The sequence below is a fragment of the Octopus bimaculoides genome, chromosome 8 (assembly GCF_001194135.2).
Source record: "Octopus bimaculoides isolate UCB-OBI-ISO-001 chromosome 8, ASM119413v2, whole genome shotgun sequence".
NCBI classification, from domain to species: Eukaryota; Metazoa; Mollusca; class Cephalopoda; order Octopoda; family Octopodidae; genus Octopus; species Octopus bimaculoides.
The window spans coordinates 44,960,290-44,967,581 of record NC_068988.1 but is presented as its reverse complement, the minus strand read 5'-3'; the positions used below and the strand labels follow the sequence as shown (position 1 = coordinate 44,967,581).

General features: G+C 38.7%; 1 long non-coding RNA gene across 1 annotated transcript in view; it reads right to left on the bottom strand.

Moving 5' to 3' along the window:
- Positions 1-1,812: 1,812 nt before the first annotated feature.
- The window catches only part of LOC128248570 (uncharacterized), a 16,238-nt gene continuing 10,758 nt past the window's right edge, over positions 1,813-7,292 (bottom strand). The window contains exon 2 of the long non-coding RNA XR_008264748.1: positions 1,813-3,106. This is a non-coding gene — a long non-coding RNA (uncharacterized LOC128248570). The remainder of the gene's footprint in view (positions 3,107-7,292) is intronic.

Genomic DNA, 7,292 nt, shown 5'->3' with positions numbered 1-7,292 from the left:
AACATTAGCTGTCAAGCGATGGTGGGGGACAAACACAGACACACACATACGCATATATATATATATATATATATATATATATATACGACAAGCTTATTTCAGTACCCGTCTACCAAATCCACTCACAAGGCTTTGGTCGTTCTCAGGCTATAGTAGAATACACTTGTCCAAGGTGCCACGCAGTAGGACTGGACACGGAACCATGTGGTTGGGAAGCAAGCTTCTTATCACACAGCCATGCTGCGCCTGGAGATGTTGAATAAAAGGTCTCCTTTCTTTCTTATCCAATAGGAGTCATCATGGTACAAGCATGACTTGCTAGCATTCGTAATTACACTAATATCAAGGTCACCAATCCTAATATATTATATCTGTCAACAGCAAATTTTGTCATCAAAAGAGCCCCGCAAGATGATAGTCTTAGAAAAGTGAAATATGGAAAATATTCAGTGCATAGCAAATTTCATGCGCCAGAACATCAAGGTAACTACAGACTGCTAGTAAAAATACTTGAACAAAAGTCCATCTGTTGTAAATACCGAACTATGGCTAGAAATGCGATTTATATGAGAGATCGGCCATTAAGCACATGTGACTCTAGAGTTCGCTATATCAACAAATGCAAAATAATAAAAAAAAAGGAAGCTAATAAATAGATAAACAACCTAGTAGCTGGTTCGGTAATGGTGATGAGAAACGTGGACCGTATATGTTTATCCTGAGAACTCAGAAGCCACATACAGGATTTCATCCACGCATGCATTTCTCCAGATACAACCAATAAGATCGAATCGGGACTTATAAAGGAACCAAGAAAAGTTAGAAACTATTGCCAGAAATCGTCAGGAAGGGAGATGTAGTATCCCCAAGAGACCGAAAAAATATTGCAACAGATTAGAGGCATGGTAAAATGAAATGAAAATATAACGCGTGCAAGGGGAATAAGATATAAACGTGTGAGAGAAAATATTCTTTTCTACTCTAGACACTAGGCCCGAAATTATAGGGGCGGAGACCAGTTAATTAGATCGACCTTAGTTTGCAACTGTTAATTAATTTATCGGCCCCGAAAGGATGAAAGGCAAAGTCGATCTCGGACGAATTTGAACTCAGTACATAAACACAGACGAAATACCGCTAAGCCTTTCACCAGGTGTACTAACGTTTCTGCCAGCTCGCCGCCTTGTATAAGAGCAAACTATTGCGCTGCTATGGGCATATGATGCGTATAGATGATGCCGCATGCATGAAAAATTGCCAGGCGGTGAAAGTAGAAGGAAACTGAAGAGAAAGACCAAGGCGCACAAAGAACGAAGTGATGGAAACTGAACACAAGAATCTGATTATCGCGAAGTTGACAAAGGACAGCAACGAGTAAAGAGATTGTATATGCCGGGGAGGTTTCGTTCAACCCGTGCAAGTACAGAAAGAGAGACATATGTAAAAAAAAAAAAAAGACTCATACGATCATCTCTCTCTCTCTCTCTCTCTCTTTGTTTTTTTATATCTATTACTAGTTTCAGTCACCAGATTGTGGTCATGCTGGAGCACCAGATTATATGTATGTATGTATGCATGTTTATATATGCACATATTCACCCCACTTCATATATATATATAAATATATATATATGTAAGAACGACCGTGCGTACCAAATGACAAATGGTGACGAATGGAAAACAGGCTCCTTTTAACGCGTCACACGGTCGACACAAAATATAATGATAAGTTATAATAATACAATAACATACAGAATTCGCATGTGAAATGCGAAGGAGTGCCAGTAAGGAAACAGATAGAAACGCAACCGATAAAGATGAATAACAGTAAGATTTATTGGGGCATTAAACTGTATGTCTGTGTGTGTGTGAATGCGACATAATAAAACACAATATAAGACAGGCCATCATATAAACAGAAGAGTATGTATACAAATATATGTATGTGAATGCAAGAGATACAAAGCATAGAAAGAGTCTGCAACACAGGATAATAAGATACCAGTTCTGTTAAGGTACACAGTAGATATGTAGGTCTGTATATCAGAGGTTATGGTTGCGGCAGAGCTAAGTCACTTGTCGTGCAGTTGAGGCTTCGATGCCGGGCCGGATTCTTGATACAGATGTTCTTCGCAGGTTGAGTTCTGGCTGTTAATTTCGTGGTGAACAATTCACACAACAGGGTTGAGAAGAGAAGCTGCGGTTGCTTGTGTACGTGGAGAAATCATGTTGACGTTGGCGACGATGCTGGTAGTACGTAGTTGAACGATGCTGTTGATGTCGTCGCTGGAACTGGCTGGCTGTGTTACGTGTGTGGTCAACGACCAGATCTGTGAGGATTTGTAGCCGCGACGAACTGGCGCGGATAATTTAGGCTATTTATAGGTACAGATAGCATCATAAAAACACTCTCTCACGTGACCTTATTAGTGGTTACGGTTGGTCGGTTTGCGTCCTGGCGCGAACGGACTGGAGGCAAATGCCGCGAAAATAAAAGTCAGTCAGGTGATGACACAGCAAGGCGGGAAAGAGTTGTTCCCTGCTACGCTCGCATTTGTAAATATATAACCGTGAGAGAGGTGGTTTCACTACATATATATAGTCCGACAATGGCTTAACTGGATGAAACTTCGAAGTCATTGTCAACAATATTCTTGTTTAAAAATAAACTTGTATTCTACAAAAGTATAAAATAACCCCCTCAAATTAATGTAAAATTGTCTTTATTATGACTAAACATAGGCGCAGGCGTAGCTGTGTGGTACCACATGGTTCCGGGTTCAATCCCACTGCGTGTCACTATAGCCTCGACCCGACCAAAGCCTTGTGAGTGGATTTGGTAGGCGGAAACTAAAAGTAGTCCATTGTATGTGTGTGTGTGTATGCATGCATGTATGTGTATGTGTGTGTGTGTTTATGTGTGTGTATGTTTGTGTGTTTGTCCCCCACCATCGCTTGACAACAGATGTTGGTGTGTTTACCTCCCCGTAACTTAGCGGTTCGGGAAAAGACACCGATAGGATAAGTACTAGGCTTACAAAGAATAAGTCCTGAGATCGATTTGTTCGACTAAAGGCGGTGCTCCAGTATGGCTGCAGTCAAATAACTGAAACAAATAAAAGAATAAAAGATAAAGACAGACGTATACGTATATGTGTGTGTTTGTGTGTGTGTGTAAGTGTGTGTGTGTGTGCATCTTTTGCAGATTTCGAACTACCAACCTAAAATTCAGTAATCTGATATTTTATTCATTCATTTTTGCTACAGTAGTTGACTAGAAAAGGTTATTGAAAATTTACTTTATATACACAGGAAGGAAGAACATAAGAATTATACGAACACATGGCCAAGAAAACAATGCCCTGACACTCGCTTTAGGTATTTATATTGCTTTCAATGAAATACATAACTGAAGATCTAGAGATTAATCGGTAGCAACCAACAAAGATACAAACACAAACTACAATAAATAACAAGCAAAAAAGAAAAGAAAAGAAGGGACACATTAGTTCTCTTGATCTAAATAAACAGATGACTGACAAGAATAGAATATTGAAATCGCAATTATGGCGTGAATAATACATTAGAGACGATTAATAAAATAATGGTTCAGTAACTACGGAACACAATGGCATTTCTGGTATTCCTATGTTCATTGTGCTTTAATTATTGAATTTTTTTTTTTCTTTTTTAATTATTGAATCTTTTGTTGATGAAGATTGAAGATAAATTCATGAAAACACAGCTATTGAACTTTACTCTTCATCTCCTTTCATTTTCTATTTTCGGTAAATGGTATTTTCTAACTCGCTAGGCACAGCGTCTAGGTGTTGGTTAGATACATTTAGAGAGTGTCCAGCTGTCGGCTGACTGAACTGAACAGACACAGTTCTTTCACTGTCATAAAGATAGATATTGCAACAAGTGCTTGATCAAACAGATAATGTGTCTAACTGGGACATATAATGTGCTTATAAGTTGAATCTTATCTACCTACTAGTTACCAACCTGTGTGATACAGTAGAAATGTTACTGGTAAATAGGTACAAACGCTGTCACGCTGACAATTAGTATTGCACATTTCTCGCTGTCTATAAGCCATGCATAGTTTCACTGCCAATAAATTCACTCGGTGTCTTATTCTCCACAAAGTAGATTTAGAGCCTTACAAACAAGAAATGTCTACGATCGAGGTACCTAAATATCAAAACAGAAAGGACGTAAATTTTAGTTAGAAAAAAGAAAGAGAAAACAGAACACTTATCACTGTCGACTGTGGAGTGGCTATGTTCTCTAGGCTGAAAAGGCCCAGGTAGAAACTCTAAACTGTAGGTAGACAATAGCGAAGAAGGATTTCGTACTCACAGGAGTAGCTAGCAGTAGAACGCCCAACAAAGGAAGTGCCGCAATTGCCAGAAAGATTCCATGATAATTGGTAGTATCTGTTACTTAAATTTCTTAATCAGCAATGGACGTGTGTCTTGCTAAAGAGTAAGACTAAGAAATGTTAATGAAACTATTCCTACTATTGAAGGAAAGGTTATATTATCTAATATAGAACTACATACTCTTAGAAAGACATGATGGCCATGACTGAAATGCCTTCAATTACAGGCCGGCTTGATCAAAGCTGACCTGGGGCTAAATGACATTATAATGACGCTTTGGTGCAGAGTACTATATTGCATGATAGTGAGAAATAAGGCATAAGTTTTGCGTGCTAGAGTGACGTAGTATAAACGGACCGATAAGGAAAATGAGCATAAAAGGAATCAGCTTCTCAGTGCAGGATAGAAAATGGCACCGGTATTGGCATGTGATGTGCATGGAAAATGAAATTTGGGCGAAAAAGTGGTTAATAATGCATATAAGAGACTAGAGAAGAAAGAAGATCAAAGAAGACATGATCGGCATTGTGAAGGGGTTCACAAAGGGGTGAGAAAGAAGTCACGAAACTCACAAAGGAATAACAAAGAATTTGTATTGCAATTGACCAGTATAGAAAAGCAGGCGTAAAAATAATGTTCATACAAACGCATATATAGCTGCTTGAAGGATAAGATTAAATATACATCATATCCACAAACATGCCCTGATCTAGTAAGGGATGCTAGAGATGAGGATCTAGTCTTTTTCATTCGCAAAATGAGGCCCCTATAATTTTGCTTAGATTGCTTTCAATTTTGGTATATCGATGTAACTCTGAATTTTGATTACTATCAACCAATTACTTTATCTCGTAAATTAAAGAATCTGATGTTATTTGAAATTTAAGTTGAGAAATTTGGGTAATTTTAAGCCAGTTAACAGACAGCGTGGCCTTAGCAGTTTGTTACCATAACAACCGCACGCTGTGTTGTGGTTCACTGTTGTCTGTGCCTCTTTTGTCTATGTTGATTTTTCACACTTCAGACCACTAGATTCAAAGTAAGACTCGCTTGGCCCACATAATTGTGACCGCAACCTGAGCAGATTTGGACATAGATAAGGTTCTGGGAAGCACATGTGAAGTTGGTCTTAAGTGAGAAATTTTGTCCTTGCTGGAATGTGAATAGATATGGGCATGTACCACAATTAGGTCGTCTGCATTTTTTAACTGTTGGTATCGTTTGTATTGAGTATAGTTTTGCATTTGTTAGGTACATCCTGTGAAGGATGCTCCATGTGATGATAGGAAAATCGTTCCGGTGGCCCAGCGTCTTCAGATTAAATGGGACAATGAGATGGACCTTCCTCTGTTCCTACACCGGAAGGACTGCTTGTAAGTTGCTTTAAAGCTATTGGTTGTCATGTCTGTGTAGTATACCACCGGTTAATGTGACAGTCGCTCAATAAGCCATGCTATTGAGAGGCAGGTTGCCCTCAATAAGCAACTGATAGGGTTTTATCACTTACAAGCTGGTTCGTTGGCTGAGGACAGCGTGGATGTATGTTTGCTGTAGTGAGCAATATTGGAAGTGACACTACCTAAGCATCAGTAGTTATCATTGGCAATGAATATTAGATACAATGATTTCTCGCAAAATGCTTTTTAATTAGCGTTAGTTATATAAATGGAAACTTCTCAACTAAGTGGAATATTAAACTAGATAACCTTCTCCTTCAATAACTTTTCGAGTTTGAAGCGGTGGTAGAAGATCCTACGTATACACTGACTTATCAGAAAAGCTAATCCCTGTTAGCACCTCGCAATAGTGGGATTTGACCTGTTGAAGACACCTCTGTCCGCGTTATATCTCAAAATTTGCTCCCCCTGGTTTGCCTTTTTTATTCTTTGTTCTATGTACACTCTTTTGTACCCGTATATGTATGTGTGTGTGTGTGCATGTGTGTGTGTGTGTGTGTGTGTGCATGTGTGTGTATGTAAATGTGCATACACGTATATATGTAATTATATATATATGTGTATATATATATATATATATATATATATATATATACACACACACTATATAACTCCTTAAGATAATACGAAATTGCAATATTTATTTCTTTATTGCCCACAAGGGGCTAAACATAGAGAGGACAAACAAGGACAGATAAAGGGATTAAGTCGATTACATCTACCCCCGAAAGGACGAAAGGCAAAGTCGACCTCGGCGGAATTTGAACTCAGAACGTAACGGCACCCGAAATACCGCTAAGCATTTCGCCCGGCGTGCTAACGACTATGCCTGCTCGCCGCCCTAGATAATACTAAATTGCAATATTTTCACCAGTTTCAATATCATGATTAGCGAATGTATTTTGAAAATATAAATAGTGTTTATTTTCCTTCTTTTGTTATATATTTTTTCACTACAACTCACCACATGGGGAAGATCTCTTCAATGAAATTCTTTATTATATATATATATATACATGTGTGTGTGTATACATACATATATATGTATATATGTATCAGTCATTTTCACTGCGGCCATGCTGGAGCACTGCCTTTAGTCGACAAAATTGACGCCAGGATTTATTCTTAGTTAGCCTAGTACCTATTCTATCGGTCACTTTTGCCGAACCATTGAGTTACGGGGACGTAAACACACTAGCATCGGTTGTCAAGCAATAGTGGGAGGGTCAGACACAGAAACACACACACACACACATATATATATACGGGGGGGGGGGAGCTTCTTCCAGTCTCCGTCTACCAAATCCACTCACAAGGCTTTGGTTGGCTATAGTAGAAGACACTTGTCCAAAGTGCCACGCAGTGCGACTGAACTCAGAACCATGTGGTTGGTAAGCAAACTACTTACCACACAACCACCCCTGCGCCTATATATATATATATATAT